A 17,299-nucleotide genomic window follows, 5' to 3' on the forward strand; every position below is an offset into this window, starting at 1 on the left:
TATCATGTCAAAAAGCTATACAGGAAAGTGACTATGTTGGATTGTACATAATGATATTAAACAAATAATAACTTAAAAATTAGATAAGAACAGCAATTGGGTCAATTACATTGTACAATATAATTAATACCTAAAACAGAAAACAGTCATGCAAGATAGAGCAAGACATACAGTAAATGATTAATGAAATGCAGAAGAGTAGCAGGGCTTCTCCAGCAGTGTATTAGCAATCTTTAACTATGTATAGCTGCTATTTAAAAATCATAATAGATATTGTAATTTCTCCAAGATCACTGGGATTGAAGATATCATTCAATGGACCCAAGGCATGTGACCAACACACAAAATACCTATAAGCAGAACTTCCCATGTTGCGTCACAGAAGGTAGTCTGCATTCTGGCAAGGCAGCATCACAGCCTATTAGTTCTAATTAATTTCATTTTAATGAAGCCCTGCAGCTTGTGAATCATTACTCAACTGTTATATTTATACTAGCCTTGGCTGGTCTTTTAAAAAAGTCTAATTACATATTAATATGGCAAATACTTGCTTGAGGGGAATCTGTCATGTAGTCACTCTTGCTAGCTAACATGTCCATTTTTGCCTGGTATGATGTACCAGCCCTAGGAGCTGAGCAGATATCATCACATTTTATTAGACAGCAAGCTTATAACTGCATTTGTTGAAGGCTGTGGAGATGTTTTGTGTTAGCATACAGAATAATTAATAATCAGCATCCCATATTTTTAATAATCCGGGTATGAAAACACGCAGAGAGGTCTGGATTTGAATCCTGGCTTAAGGACAACAGCTATAATTGCCAGAATCGGGCAGTCAGACCTGACATAAGGAAATTTCAGATAATGAAAATTCTGCTTGATTAAGCAAAAAATATATTACATGTACTGTATTTCCAGTATTAAACAGATTTGATTTACAGTGATATGTTTGACTCAAATTTGACATGTCAAGGACCAAAGCTGCAGAACCCCTGCAGCTATCTGAATCAATGCTTGGTGAGTGAGAACACCAATAGATGATCAGTTCATTGTTAGCTAGTTGCATCACTATGACGTTTCATTCCATGACTCTATAAATAAAAAAGGCTGCAAGTAAATGCTAAAGCAGTTCTGGAAGAAATCCTGGGTTGATCTACCTATCAACATCAGAGAAGTCCTGTTAGTTTCAGCGAGACTCAAGCATAGTATATTCTTGTCAGAACTACTGCTGGTGCTGAACATATTGGTTTCTTATTTTGATCTTTAATTAATTATATTCTGACTGAACCTTGATAAGTTTTCTCATTTTTCTTCCTTTTCACCGTCTCCATGGTGGTCCACGGTCTGCTTTGGAATGAATATGTCATCACAAATAATGGTACATACCTGTACATACAGTATACACATATTCTGTATATATACTGCATAATACTTGTAAGTGGTAAAAACATACTAATTACTAAGTCACTTCTTTATGCAGCAGCAGCACAGTAGCTGGGTAGCGCTGCTCCCTTACAGTTAGGAGACCCGGGTTTGCTTCCCGAGTCCTTCCTGCGTGGAATTTGCATGTTTTCCCCATGTCTGCATGGGTTTCCTCCCACAGTCCAAAGACATGCAGGTTAGGTGCATTGGCAATTCTAAATTGTCCCTAGTGTGTGCTTGGTGTGTGTGTGTGTGTGTGTGTGTGTGTGTGTGTGTGTGTGTGTGCGCGTGTGTGTGTGTGTGTGTGTGCCCTGCGGTGGGCTGGTGCCCTGCTCGGGGTTTGTTTCCTGCCTTGAGCCTTGTGTTGGCTGGGATTGGCTCCAGCAGTTCCCCGTGACCCTGTAGTTAGAATATAGCGGGTTGGATATTGGATGGATGGACTTGTTTATGCTTTAGATGGTTATAGTTATAGGGATATAAATTATTTTCTTTGTTATATTGTCATATTTCACACATAGATTTAGCTTGTGTACTGTATGTACCATATAAAAGTCTCCTACCTTGTATTGAGAATATTTGACACCATATGACGTGCTGAACAAGACCTTTCAAATTTAAAATATCCACACAGAGACAGAGAATGAATTTACAGCTGCAGGCTTACAAATTGGCATTATTTATGGTTACAGTGAGGAAAAGGAGAGTCTTTGGGATTTTAGCATTTGTTTGGCAATTATAAATAATATATGAATACGATAATAAAAATGGAGCACACGCAATAACTTTGTGCTCCTATCTGTTGCTTCTATATGGATTAACTTTTGATTAGCCACTTGTTGGAAACCATCAAACCATCCAACATTGGATCCTTTTTCTAAACCAAGCCAAGTTAGCACAGCTGATAGAAGACTCGGGCAAAAATTTTGTTCACATTCCCGTTATATCAAACTCTTGTTCTGACACTAATGGTTACAATAAACTCCTGATCTCTATCACTGCTTGTATGTTTCAAGTTAATTCAGCATTAAAAGCTAAGCTTAGTTTTTTATATAATTTGTTTTAGTCTTTTGTCTTCCGCTGCCTGTTTGGAGGTGTGTGTGGGAGTGTTTTTGGCCTGGCATTAGGATTATGATAAAATATCTTTTTCTGGGAGTTTGTGTCACTTGCAAAACCCAATTGTTTTATTTTTATTTTGTTTATATTGCATGTCTATTAGAAATATTGTATTTGTAATTATTGTATAACTACAGGACAGAAAAATGTTGCTTCCTGGCAGGATTCTTGACTTAGAGTTCTTTGTGGCCTTAAGGTAAAAGATGCTGTGTTTGTTAGTTTGGGGTGGGGGGGATGGAGTTTGGGTTGACCTTCCTTCAGTTTATAATGCTTACATTTTTAGACAATCCATGAACACTCAGTACTAGTGCTTTAGAGAGCAAGTGATAATAAGCATCAAGTAAGAAATTGTGAAGCCAAAGTGTGTTTTACCGAGAGAGACTCGTCTGCATATTCTATACAATGTAAAATTCACTGTGTTTTCTTTCTTTCTCTCTCTCTCTCTCTCTCTTTCTCTTTCTTTCTTTCTTTCTTTCTCTTTCCTGACTAACTAAAAATATTGCATATTGAACTATAACCATCAAACAATTTGATCCAACTTTGCCCAGAGTGGGAAAAGTGGTTTCCTCAGAGTCTCAAACTGTAGACTTAAATGAAGAGCAGAATTGTAATTTGCAATTTATGTCCTAGCATTAATAAAAAAAAAAGTTATATCACAAAAAATAAAACACTTTTCTTCTGTAACATTTTTTTCTCTAGTTCAACTAAAATAACCAACAAGCAAGCAAAGACACAGTTACTGTATCTCTGGCACGATGTTATAATTGCAGTGTGTGGAGATAAGTGTACCAAAATGGGAACACATTGTAATTTACAGTGGTGTGACTACATAAGCTTGGTAAATCAATATCCTGGATAGAATTTGGTTATAAAGTGAGATGTCAAAATTTTTGTGGAGTCTCATACATGTACTGTACTGGGGGGTCTTCAAATCTCGGGATAACAGAGTTTTCAAATAGAGATTGATGAGCTGTTTTAGCTTATTCTTCTTGAAGTATGTTCTTATCACACAGACAGGACAGATTTTGAATTGATTAAAAGAAATGTAATATATGAAGATTAATGTAAAAAAGTCATATTAAAAATGTAGATAATTTTAAAAGAAATTTTACAGCCATAAATGGTGTGTGTATATTAAAGTTTATTTGATCCTGATTTTCACACAGAATACTACAGGAAAAAAAATGTTAAGAATTCATCATTTTTAAAATTTGTATACGTGTATATATTTTTTACACTTTAGAACTGGGTTGCTTAATTTATCTATATATGTATTCTAAAGTGAACATCTCTACCTTTTTATCTCAGTCAAATATACTGTATATAAAAGATAAAAACATAAATGAGAACAGTGGCAATCTCTTAGTGCATCATGATTTTCACTACTGTTTTCATTTTATTGTACTAAATGCCTGTTTTATTTGATAGATCCTGCAAAACAACTTGTGAAGTGTTCAATATTTTTATATAAATAAAGTCTTATTGATCAATTTGTTGAGGCAAAACAATAAAGCCCTTGAGCCCTTCAGCATAACCATGGCAGTCCAGTAATTAGACCACTGCACAGCACAAGTAGGCCAGGCTCAAATTCCCGCTTTGTGATGGTCTGAGTAGTGTCTGCATGCTCTCCCGGTGCCCATGTTTGTTTTTTCATGTGAACTCAAGTTCTCCTTTCACATTCCAAAGACATGCATGGCAGGTTGAGTTGACCCTGTATTTATTAGTGAGTGTGGGTGTGCGCACAAGTGTGCCCTGCAACAGACAGGCAATTCACACAATGTCTCCAGGAAAGGATCTGATTTCCATTTTCCAGGAACTAAGCAGACTCAGATAGCAGATGAATTGGTGGATTTGTGTGGGAGAACTGACTAAAAGTAGAAGTGTAAAAGATCTGGTGAAAGCTGATTGTTGTCATGTTAATATCTTTTTATGTACATAGAAAAGGAGGCAACTGTTTTTTTGTCTTGGTGTAGTACAAATAACCTGGAACTCAATATCACCAGGACAGTGAACATGGTAATAGACTTTTGCAAACAGCAGTTGCAACCCCTGTCACTAGAAAATAATGACTTTAGAGTCAATAGGGTGTAATCCTTCAAATTTTTGGGCACAACTAAACACTCTCAGTTGGGACATTAACAACCCCACCATTACTAAGATGTTTCAGCAGCAGACAATCTGTATTGTAATAAATTGTATTGTATTGTATTGTATCTAGACAGTTTCCTTCCCAGAATCATAGCCATCACAAACCAGTAATTTAGCTTTTCTTCCTCACTTATTCATGTATTCTTTCAAATGCTGTTTGAAGGTATAAGTGTGTGCAAGTATATGTATATGTGCATGTAATGTGTGCACGTGTGTGTGTGCACAGTATACACATACACACTTTCATATGCACATCTTCTTTAAAATTGCACTATTTTTCAACTGTTAATGATGTATGTTTTTTTAACTTAGGTTATTTATGTTATTTGTATGTGATGTTATAAGTAACTGTGCATTAAGTTTTGGCAAATAAAAGTGATTCTGATTCTTATTGTCTGTTCCTACACTTCTTAGTTTCAAGTCCATATGAGTTAACACACTTCAAAGAACAAAAACAAACATCCCAAAAGCAGCTGTGTTTCTGTAATTCATCAGAATAACATGGAGGGATAACACAGGTAAAATATAGTGTCATCTTCCGTCTCAGCCACCAACACCAGCACAGAATGAAGAAAAATTGATGGATAAGTATCAGGTAGAATATTGCAAACCAGGAACTTGGATGAAATTCTTCAATTTACGGGAATATTTGCAGTTCCTTCTTGTTCAGCATAGTGCAATAAAGCTGTGTTGTAAGTCTGAACTTTTGGTTACATAACCATAGTAAATTCTTTAAAATTTTAAGCACAAAATGTAACTACTTGTCTTCTTATCTTTTCCAACAATACTGGTTTTACAAGAATATTTTACAATGTATGCTGAAACCATGCATGATGGGAAATTATCTCTACCAGAAGTCAACTAAAAATAGCAATACACCAACCCAAGAACCACTTGGCATCTGTGTGAATCATAGATAGATAGATAGATAGATAGATAGATAGATAGATAGATAGATAGATAGATAGATAGATAGATAGATAAGGAAAGCACTGTATTAGACAGACAGACAGACAGAAATGTTGACTTTTTACAGAGGTCACTTTGTCAAGTAAACAAAAAACATTACTTTTTCCCGAATAATAAAAGATTAGTAATAAAAACTGCATCTCACAATGCATTAACATTAGAGTTACCAGGTTTACCTAAAAAGGTAAGTCTTATTCAGTTCATTCACATAACCATTTCTGTTGCTAGTACTAACTGAATATTGTTGTTAAAAGGGGGTAGTAAAGTGTGACAGAGAACTGGAGGCTATCCAGTTATAACTGACAAAGACTAAGAACTAGACCAGGATAGAACGCTATCCCATCATATACAGTAGCACTTTCATGCTCTCGGTCCCTGGATCAATTTAGGCTTATTGATCAACAAAAAAACATGTTTGAATTGAGGTCACTGAATAAAATTCATAAACATGAACACAATGTACAAACTCAATAGCACCATGGGTGGGAATTGTACAGTATGTGGGTCTAAATATTGTAAGGTAGCAACTGTACCTTTGTGTCACACCAGGGATGATGGAAGGTCATATCGAATGTAAATGTAGACCAGTGAAGCATAAAACACTTGAGGGCAAATGAGATATCAAGTTAAGTAAATGCCTGTAACCCTGAATAGACTCTCTGTTTTGTATATTCTTTATGAGTAACTGGGACAGAAGTGTAATAGGAGCTGAGATGGGTGTTTGCACAGTCCACCCATAATCTGAATAAATAGTCACCTTCTTGAAACTGGGGACAGAGACTATAATGCAATAACCAGAGTAACAAGATTTAATGAAATATGGAGTAGAATATGTAAACTCAGAATGAGTATAGAAGTTCATTTGTAATGGATTTGATATGATGTGAATTTTTAATTCAAAAATAATATATAAATATATATTTACTATAGAAATATGTAACATCTGCGGTGGGCTGGTGCCCTGCCCAGGGTTTGTTTCCTGCCTTGCGCCCTGTGTTGGCTGGGATTGGCTCCAGCAGACCCCCGTGACCCTGTAGTTTGGATATACTGTAGCGGGTTGGATAATGGATGGATGAATATGTAACATATCAATGACAAACAAGTTTTATACTAAAACAAATCCTGCCCTTTTAGTAATATGTTTTTAACACAATAAACATTACATGTAACTCGAAAAATAAGAGCAATACTGGTACTTGGATTGGTAAAAGTCACTTTATAGTAAAATGTGTCATCTTATTTAGGTTTTGCTATTAAAAAACAAACAAACAAACAAACAAAAATATACCAGATTGACTCTAGAGTCTTCTAATTTGAATCCCATTGTAGCAGGTTGCATGTTCTCCGTTTGTTTTGGTGGGCTTTTCCTCTGGGTGTTTTGGGTTTCTTGTCACATCACAAAGGTGTGTGTGTGTGTGTGTGTGTGCGTGTGTTAGGTCATAGGTGACTTTAACTTGGTCCTGCATGGGCAATAGTAAGGTGCACCTTACTATTTCTGACATGTATCTGATGCTGCTGGGATAGACTCCAGCCCCTGAAAACTTAAATTGACCTAAGTGGATAATGCCCAGTCAATAACAAAACACATAGATATGGTTGCTTTGAACAGCAAAGAAATAAAATAAATTCAAGGAAACAATGAAGAAATTCCATGGATAGGGCTGATCTTGGGACGCCATGAAGTGTCCTCTTTTAATGTTGAGCTCTTATCTGTATAAAGACTGACAGTATTGAATTGTTTTTGCATACGATAAAGCAATAAAGATTTCAAAATGAATTAGCTTTGTAAACTGGACTACTGCTCATCTCTACAACCGCTCAAAATTAAAAATAGCCGTATGTGTAAAATAAACATATGGTAGTCAGGCAATTATCAGGTACAGTTACAATATGCAGTATGGAGGCGGTAGAGGAGAAGCAGGCACTAGTGAAGAGTTTTAATAGACTGATCAGCCTGTCTCGCTCTTTCTGTTGCCTCAAGAAGGATTAGGCCAGTCAGCTTTATATTCCTTGCAGTGTATTGTTTTCTTTGACACTGTTTATTAGGGAACTTTTTCTTTCAGTCCAGTTAGCATTTTTAGCAAACATCCCAGTGGACAAGAGAGGTTCAGAAGACAACCAGAAACTTTTTCAAGTTTCTCGTGAAACAAATCAATTTTTTTTTTTTTTTTTTTTTTTTTACAAAAGACACTCTTTGGCTCCTGCAGCATTCATTGTATCAAAATAACACTGTACATCTCTGTGGGATGGCAAAGCCTTTCATTTCAACCAACATTCACTCACCCTGCAGACATATCCTCCTGTTTAATTCATTATAATGACAATACTGTATGCTGTTCGTTCAAAGACTCAGGTCTACCAAAGAGAACTCCTGAAAGTAAAGAGTGAGTCTCCTTCTAGCTAAGGCAAATCAGCTTGATCGATGTCTCCTTTCGCAGCGTCCATTATGTATGTTTAAACATAAACAAAATTATTAGAAGTGCTGTTCTTTCTTTTTAGAGATTTCCTGGCCTCTTTGGCAATTCTGTTGGAGCAGAATTTAAAATGTACTTATAAATGGCCTTTTAATCTTACTTGCATTTTTATTACTGCCTATTTTGTATTTGTGGAAAATGAAAGAAGAATGTGTAGGCTTGCACAACTTTAGGTTCCTGGTGGTTTATTGCAACAGCACTGTCTGGCATATCAAGAGAATAATTTATCCAGGATGTTTAACAAGATAAAAAATGCCAAGGCGATACACCTGCAGTTTATCTTGTAAACTACTATGCCAGTTATTTTATTTAGCATATGGTTAACCAACTGTCCTTCCTGTGTGCTAGGATAGGCCACAGTTCATGAAAACTGTAATAAAGAATCAAAAAGCATTCAATACAAATTTAACATACTCCAGTAATCAAACCAAACACTTTCTGAAACAGCTGATTGTCATTAAAGGTTGCAGGTTGCCGGAGTCAGTCCCAACAGCAATCACACAAGGAGCAGCAGTTGATCATGTTCATGTACACAGTCACAAGTACTCATTACTCACACTGGGCCAATTTACAGTAAAAAAACAGGAGAAAAACAAAACCTACACAGACATGAGTGGGATAAGATTTGAACCTTGTCTGTCTCTACTAGCAATGATTAAGCAAGAGCTAACCACTGCACTATCAAACTGCTTTAAATTAATGGTCACTTTGCATCTATTCTCTAATTCCAGAACAGAGCAGACCATTACTAGAACATAGGGCCTAACAACAGCAACAACAGACTTCATTTCCTCTTGAGACATTCCAAGGTGCACCCACTGAATTCCCTGGGTGCGTCCGTGGCTCTTGGCACAGTGAGCTGTGCCTGGTAAACCTCCTTTGGAGGTCCCCTGGAGGTATCATGACAACATGTCTAAAACACCTCAATTGGCTTCACTCAATTGTGACAAGTAACAGCTCTACACTGAGACCCTCCTGTATTTCTGAGTTCTCTTGGCAGCTTCATTCAGTTTTAATTTATAAAATTAAAAATAAGAGTTAGTTCAAGGAAGCCAAATTCTTCATTTTGAAAACCATAACTTCCACAGCAGTATTTTATTTTTTGTTTTTGGCATACTGGACAGGTCACACCAGAATTGTCCCACTGCATATTAACTTTCCTAACTCATAATGTTGGTCCCTCTTTTGCTAATGACTAGCAAAACATGGAAGTTCACACACCTTTCACATTACAAAAGAATCAATCAATCAGAACTGTCGCCTGGTCTAGTTGGTATGAGGACATAGTGATACCTGCTGACATCATCACCATCTGACTAAATACAGCCATATAGATTTACATACTATAATAAAAGTGAGAGCGTTGCAGCCACAGGAAAAATATACTGGCTATAAACTGACTAATTTGAAATGGGAACACCTCAAGTTTAGAATCAAGTGGCTTTGACATGAAAAAGAAAGAGCCGCAATAACATGAAAAGAAAATGCAGACCACGCAGATCTACATTACCAGCAGCAGCACTAACTACCATGCAGTCTGGTGTTTGCTGGTCAGTGTGAGGCCAATGAACAATTTCAACTTATAAACTTTATTTTTTTTAACACATCAGGAACCTGTTATTCACACTGCTGGTTTTTTTCCATGAAGTGGAAGGAGCACACATAGGCTGCCTTGGTGGCTTTTTCAAATTTACAATGGTCCTCTTCAGAGGTTGATGAAAATCAAAATGTAGTGTAATGACCTGTGAACAATGTATTCCTGATACTGATATCCTTTCTTTTTTTCTCAGATTACTGTGGCCACCTTTAAAGGAGCAAATGATGTTGGACTTTTTATACCTTTTTACTGGCACTGGCTGAATGGCTATGACAGGGAAAAGCTTCAATCAGAAGTGCGAACATGTGGTAAAAAAGCCAACAACAACTGGTGGTCCACATTTTAATGATCTTCAAGCATCTTTGCTAAACTGCTGTTGTCTACTGATGAATTTCAGCAAGACAAATGAGCCAACTTTGGGAGGAAACAGCAGAGGTGCTAACATCCCCTCAGTATTAACAGGTAGAGAGGGCAGACTGTTTCAGATACCTAGGTGTCCTTATCACAGACGACCTACCCTGGTCCAGACACACTGACAACTTTGTCACAATGTGTTTACCAACTAAGACAACTAACACGCCCTCCGAATTACTAAAGAACTTCTATAAATCTAGCACTGAAGTATCCTAACATGAAGAATTATTGCCTAGTGTGAGAACAGCACACTGCAGACCCACACAACTCTGCAGAGAGTGGTACAATCAGCTGAACACATCACAGGGTGTGTATTCTCAAACTGCCAGGACATTTACACCACGTGATGTGGGACCAGGCAAAGAAAATGATCAGTCACACCAACCATCCCAACTATGGTGTCTTTTCTGTGGTGTAGTTAGTTAAACTCTACCGCTGCCTAAAGTCCAGTAAAGAGTCCGAGGAGGAATTTGTTTTCCCACAGTCCCTCTGCATCTTGAAGAAGGAAAATGTCTAAAAATACATGATGCCCTATTGTTTACTCTCATACATTAAGTAATTTAAGTTATTAATTTAGTTATTATTTATTATTAATCACATAGTATGTATATTTCTATAAATTATTTTCGATATGTATAAAGTTATACTGGGCGGCACGGTGGCGCAGTGGGTAGTGCTGCTGCCTCGCAGTTGGGAGATCTGGGGACCTGGGTTCGCTTCCCGGGTCCTCCCTGCGTGGAGTTTGCATGTTCTCCCCGTGTCTGCGTGGGTTTCCTCCGGGTGCTCCGGTTTCCTCCCACAGTCCAAAGACATGCAGGTTAGGTGGATTGGCGATTCTAAATTGGCCCTAGTGTGTGCTTGGTGTGTGGGTGTGTTTGTGTGTGTGTCCTGCGGTGGGTTGGCACCCTGCCCAGGATTGTTTCCTGCCTTATGCCCTGTGTTGGCTGGGATTGGCTCCAGCAGACCCCCGTGACCCTGTGTTCGGATTCAGCGGGTTGGAAAATGGATGGATGGATGGATGGATAAAGTTATACTATTGTTATTGTCTGATTATACCAAAAGGCAGAGTCACGGGAGTTTAGCAACTAAGAATTTCACTACATATTATACTATATATATAATTTGTATGTGACAAATGAAACTTGATTTGATTTGATTTGCACATGTACATACAAACCAAAGGCTATAGAGAAAATGCAGGTCCAGTCAGTTCATTCACTTGGCCAGTGGCTTGCATAAAGACATTTTCACATAAATTCACAATATTTTTTTCATAAGTAATTGTACATTGAGCATTTGCTAGATAAATTAGAAACAGAATGGCTTAAGAATACAAAATTGACAGCTGTTATAAACATTTTAATAATAAGTTAAATTGCTTAGGGAAGCTTATTACTTATTTTGTACAAAATCTTCTCTAGATGTGTGTTGTGTCCCACCAGTCTTTAATGAAATAATGTCACATTTGTTGTAGTTAATATTCATAATATTCAAATAAATGATCAAGTATATACATTTCATATATTTCCGATTCTATCCCGCCATGGATTGACATTAAAACCAGGGTGGATTCCTCTCATGTGTCTGCTGTTGTCAGCTCTCTGTTTGTTTTCATTCAAAATGTTTAATGTCCCAGGTTTGTGCTTAAATTAAAAATGAACAGATACAAAAAAATCATAAAATAAGTCCACCTGTTCATTTACTGAATGCAATTTTTCCTTTTGCTTTCCAGTATTTTGGGGCACAAAACTTGTATCAAAATAGTCGTAACACAATTAAACATCCCGGGGGTAACAGGGAGCCAGAGCTTATCCGGGCAACTTTGGTTGCAAGACAGTACCCAACCCTGGACTGAGCACCAGTTCTGTACAAGGTGCTTTACAGTTTTGAATATGACAGTTTAACTGCTGTACTCACTGAAACAGCCATGCAGAATTTGAAGACACCACATAGACAGAAAAGGGTATGGGATTTGAACCTTGGATACTAACAGCATGGGGATTAACAACACTGCACCACTGTTATTATTTATTCATTCATGTATGATAATATGTTTTATGTATTGGGGCAAAGACTTTCACCATCATGACACAAAAAAAAAAAAAAATACAAAATGCAAGCAATTGCCAATGACCAAAATGGCCAAATAAGTTACTGTACACTAGAGAGTATGTACTCCCATGTTCTTATCATGGGAACTATTAGTACAAGGCAGGAAACAACCCTGGATAGAATACTACCTATTCACAGGGCAGATTTACATATCCATTTATCCATATCTTGTAGATAGATAGATAGATAGATAGATAGATAGATAGATAGATAGATAGATAGATAGATAGATAGATAGATAGATAGATAGATAGATAGATAGATAGATAGATAGATAGATAGATAGATAGATAGATAGATGTAACCTGCTTATTCAGTTCAGAGTCATTATATTGCAGTACTGAGTAACAGGTGGGACCCCAGCCTGGAAGGGTCCATCACAGCACACACTGACACTAATCCACTCACATACACTAACTTAGGATCACTATTAATTCTAATAGGCATATCTTTGTGATCCACCTTAGTAAATTATTAAAAGTAGATCAATTGGATGTTACAATATACAGTGATTAAAAGTTACCTTTTACCATACACATAATATAAATGATTTACTATCATTACTGTATAACTGGGTTTTCCATATTTCAAACAACTGAAGCTTAAATTAATTATTTTTCTGGGCATATCTTTTAAAGTGAGAAGCATTAGTGTCTTGTATACAGTTTACAAAGAAGCCAGGCTTCACTGAAAGCCTTTAATGCACTGTTTATTAATTTAGGAAATGGCATCCTGTTAAAAACTGTCCCTTGTGCATTTCTAAAGCCCAATACTAATTTCCAGTAGCAATGCACTGGAATTTAGGACTAAAATAAGATTGTTATAATTGATTTAAAGCTTTGGAACCAAACAAGAAGATTATTTGAGAATAATGTGATAACAAAGAATGCATAAGAGAATTCAATCTGCTGGATGTGGAAGTCAAAGGTGCTAACTTGTCTCTGTAAACTCTTGATTTTAGCTTATAAAGCTGCACTTTACATGTTACACAGTGAAAGAGCGCAAAGGCCTTATAGCATTAGAGGTTATGAAATGACATGTGGCTGATGCAAGTGAAGTTATTGAGCAACTTAGGGAGAGGCCCAGAATGACATACTGTAGACTTTGCCCTTTCCAAATGACAAGCAAACTTTTGTGTGTACCTTGGTAGGTGAGTTCCCTTGGTACCATAAGAGGAAAGCATCAGACTGGGCTGATACGCACCGTCACTGAATCACTTGGCCGTTTTCAAACTGAAACACTTTGTAAAGTTTTAGCAATTGTGCCTACAGTGCCAATAACATTAAGTTTTGAGTTTGGCTTCATTAAGGCTACAGGACAATGAGGGGGTTTTAATGGTCTGGAGTTAAAAAGTATTTGAGCTTACTCAAAAAAAAAAGAAAAAGTACTGCATTATTTTACAAAAATATTGCCTGCTGCTGCCATTATCATCATACATGTGTATATGCTTTGGTTGTCTGATGACAGCTGGTGAAAGTGAGTTTAGCAATGTGTGCAGCTGGCAATCCAGTGACATGAAGTGAACAAAACTTTAGGCATACAATTAGTTTTAATCAAGTTAAAGTTTAGTAAGTTAAGTACAGATGTTTTAGCACAGGGGTCCCCAATTCCGGTCCTGGAGGGCCCCAGTAGCTGCAAGTTTTCATTCTAACCCTTTTCTTAATAAGTGTACTGTTTTTGCTGTTAATTAACTTCTTTTCAATTAATTTTAATTGACTTGCTTTTTTAAGGTTTGGTCCCTTGAATTTCTTCATTGTCCCTCTGAAGTGCTTCATTTCTTTTCTTAAATGGCACCCAAACAGAAATGAAATGTGAAATTAGTAGTCACCAGAAGACCAGCTATGTCAGGGCCTGAAACTCCATCCAGTTGTTCAATTAGGTGCCGATTCTTGTTGTTAATTAAACTCATCCTTTAATTCCATGGCTTGTTGCTGCTCTCGTGGTGCATTAGCAGACATTTCCAAAATTGTTGATTTTCTCTTTTCTAAGAGCACTGGTAAAATATTTTGGGGACCAGAGCAGATCAGCATTCCTAAAACCTTCACCTTTCTTTATTTTCAGCAATATTTCTCAATTATGAAAATATATTTAGTCCTTCATGTGCTGTAAAGTAAAGAACATCCATCCTCTTTTTCCATCCCCAACCATCCTTGAAGATTTCAGGTATGAACATAAGACACTGTGCCACAAGATCACACTGTTTGAAAAAATCTAATTTCAAATAATTAAAAGAAAAACTAATCTGATATTTTATTTATCAGTTACTTTTATTGGATTGCACACTTTTTTCTGATTAACTGTGTGATTGTACAATGCAAAGGACCGGATACCGTCCACCATGTTTGCTTCTTGATTTAAACCCAGTGCTACTGCAATTATTACTAGCTCATTGTGACTCTGAGATGGGTGAAATAAAGGTATCCCTCAGCACATGCAGGATTAAATGTGTACCTATAACTTTTGTTAGGTTTTTGTAATTTAATTGCATGTTATGCATGTGCTTAATGTCTTTCTTGTTCTCTGTCACTGGATGGCATGAGCATGCACATGTACAATGTTATTTATCAACCATAGCAGGAAATGTCGTTGCAAAATATTCTTTTACAAAAAACAAAATAACTATTGTGAGATAATGCAATATTTTTGTAAAGTAACGCAATATTTTTTTTGAGTGGTAGAAATAAGCTTCTGTAAAAAAGAGCATCCACTGAGAAGGTTCATGGGAAGAGTGAAGATGAAAAGCCATTAGGAGCAAAAAGTTAAGTAAAAACGGGACCAGCAGATTTTACTGAAAATAACATGTCATCACAGAGCAGGAAATGGTCAATCGATAAACAAAAATGAAAAGTATGTATATGGATATCTATTTCTAATGTGCTTATACAGTTCAGGTTCACTGTGAGATAGTGCCTGTGCCTGTCTAAAGAGCTCTAGTCCACCATTTCTAGTCCAATTAACTAAAGGAATTCATTCAAATGAATGTAAATATTGTTAAAATATTCATAAATGTGATTTGAATGTGTGTTAATATGATTTGACCACAGACCCATCCATGTTTGGTTCCTACCTCATGCCTGATACTCTGCGATTAAACTTTAGCTTTATACAGGTTCAATAATAAATTAATACATATGATTCAGGTTAGCTTAGTAACATCAAACTTACTCTGGATCAAATAGAATACTGTTTTGCAAAGAATACAGAGAAATCGAAAGAGGAAATTATCCTAATGTCTTATAAAAAGCAAATAAAACCATGCTGAAGCAACCAACTATTTTCCTAAGACCAAAGTTGGAGTCAAGAAATGGAACCTGTGCTTTTTGCCATAAATATTTACGGCATTATTTACTGTATATCTGGAGGCATTCATATCGTTGCTTACGCATAAGCATGGTTACAGCTCAAGCCATGGGAAATATACAATTTTAAAAAAGCTGCATAAGCAGCTCAAGAAATGGCTACACTTCATTCACTTGGCCTTGACGCCAGGGACTCAAAAGCTGAATTACTACATCACCTGTATGTGTCAGCGTACATTTCATATCTGCAGATGCAGTTTGGCACAAGCACTGAAACTGGCAGATTCCTTTTCATTATTATTATTGCAGCAAGTCTTGAGTAGGTCTCTGCTTAACCCACTATTCCAGTTTTGGAGGTAGAAGAATCACATGCTACCTTTGCCTTTGTCACCAGTAAACTGGAATCCAGAAACCAAGATGTCTGTGCAGTAATGTAGAAATGTGAAAAGGTCATGGGTGTGTACAAGGCAGATGATGAACACACAGTAACATGCATTGTTATTGAACATTATATCTATCAAACGGAAAGGAGTATTCACAAGCATTTTTTTGATTTCTAAAAAACTGACTGTAAAATAGGTGGCGACAATCCTAGCTCAATAACCTTATTTGTGTTCTTTGTGGGTTTTTTCCTGTGCCTTCTTTCCACATTCTGGAAGGTGGACATTAGATCAATTTCCGACTTTAATCTGCTCCAATCTGCATGAGTGTGCTGCTTCTTACTTTACATTCACTGTGGCCAAAATAAGCCCTAGCTTATGTGACCCAGAACTGCTTTAATTGGGTTCAATGACAAGTGGATGGATAGACAATATTCATATTCAGCTGCATAAAGCTTTCATCTTTTCATTTTAGTGTCTAAATGGAATCTTTGCATTAGGTTAGAATTTATGTATCATTGATTAACACAAAAAATGTATATTGTGCAACTGAAAGCAAAATAGTACATGTTCTTTAAAGATAATTTTAAAGCAAAAACTTGAAATAATCAACTTCATAAGAACTTCTACCACTTGTTTCAGGAAGTCACACAGTTAGAGAACAGAGACAGATAAAAGACTGTGGATGGATGTTATACATTCCAGTAGCACCCCATGCAGACTTGGTTACTGCTTTCCATGTAGTGCTGCCTGGCAGAGCCCTATCCCCAGAATCCTGAAATAAATGAGGTGGGCTGAAAGTCTATGGACATTCCACAAACATCCAGACCAGGTCTGGATTCAGTCTTGTGACTCATTGTGCCATTGATCCAGATTAGGATTAAACAGATTTTAAAATGGATGGACAATAGCTAGATAACTGCAGAATAATTGTGCAATTGTAAAAGTAAGTCTTTTAAGTATGTCTGTTATTCTATTGTTCCTCAAATGGCAAGTAAGTTATATGCAAACATTTACATGGAAATCATAATTAAAGCAGAAAATATATTCAAATTTTATATTTAAGTTAGATTTATATTGAGTCCTATAATAGGAAGCACAGTGGCAGGGCTAGTGCTGATGCCTTATAGACCTGTGTCAGCATGGATTTTCCTCCAGATATTCTGCTTTTTCTCCCACAGTTTAAAGATTAATCACATGTGTTAACTAGGCCCATCTGAGTAAGTAATGGCATGGAATCCCACCTTGGATGGGCTCTGGCATTTCCCTTATTGAATAAAGTTTACTCATAAAAGAATTGCACTCTCACAAATTTCCCTGCAATGTCACCAAACGTCAATGATGACACAAAAAATACTTGTCAGGAGCAGA

The 17,299-nt window shown here is 36.6% G+C and overlaps 1 protein-coding gene across 2 annotated transcripts in view; it reads right to left on the reverse strand.

The window, feature by feature from the left end:
• atp10b (ATPase phospholipid transporting 10B) overlaps positions 1–17,299 on the reverse strand; it is a 137,056-nt gene that overhangs the window by 107,553 nt on the left and 12,204 nt on the right. The window lies entirely within an intron of this gene.

This window comes from Erpetoichthys calabaricus, chromosome 11, assembly GCF_900747795.2.
Source record: "Erpetoichthys calabaricus chromosome 11, fErpCal1.3, whole genome shotgun sequence".
Lineage (NCBI taxonomy): Eukaryota > Metazoa > Chordata > Cladistia > Polypteriformes > Polypteridae > Erpetoichthys > Erpetoichthys calabaricus.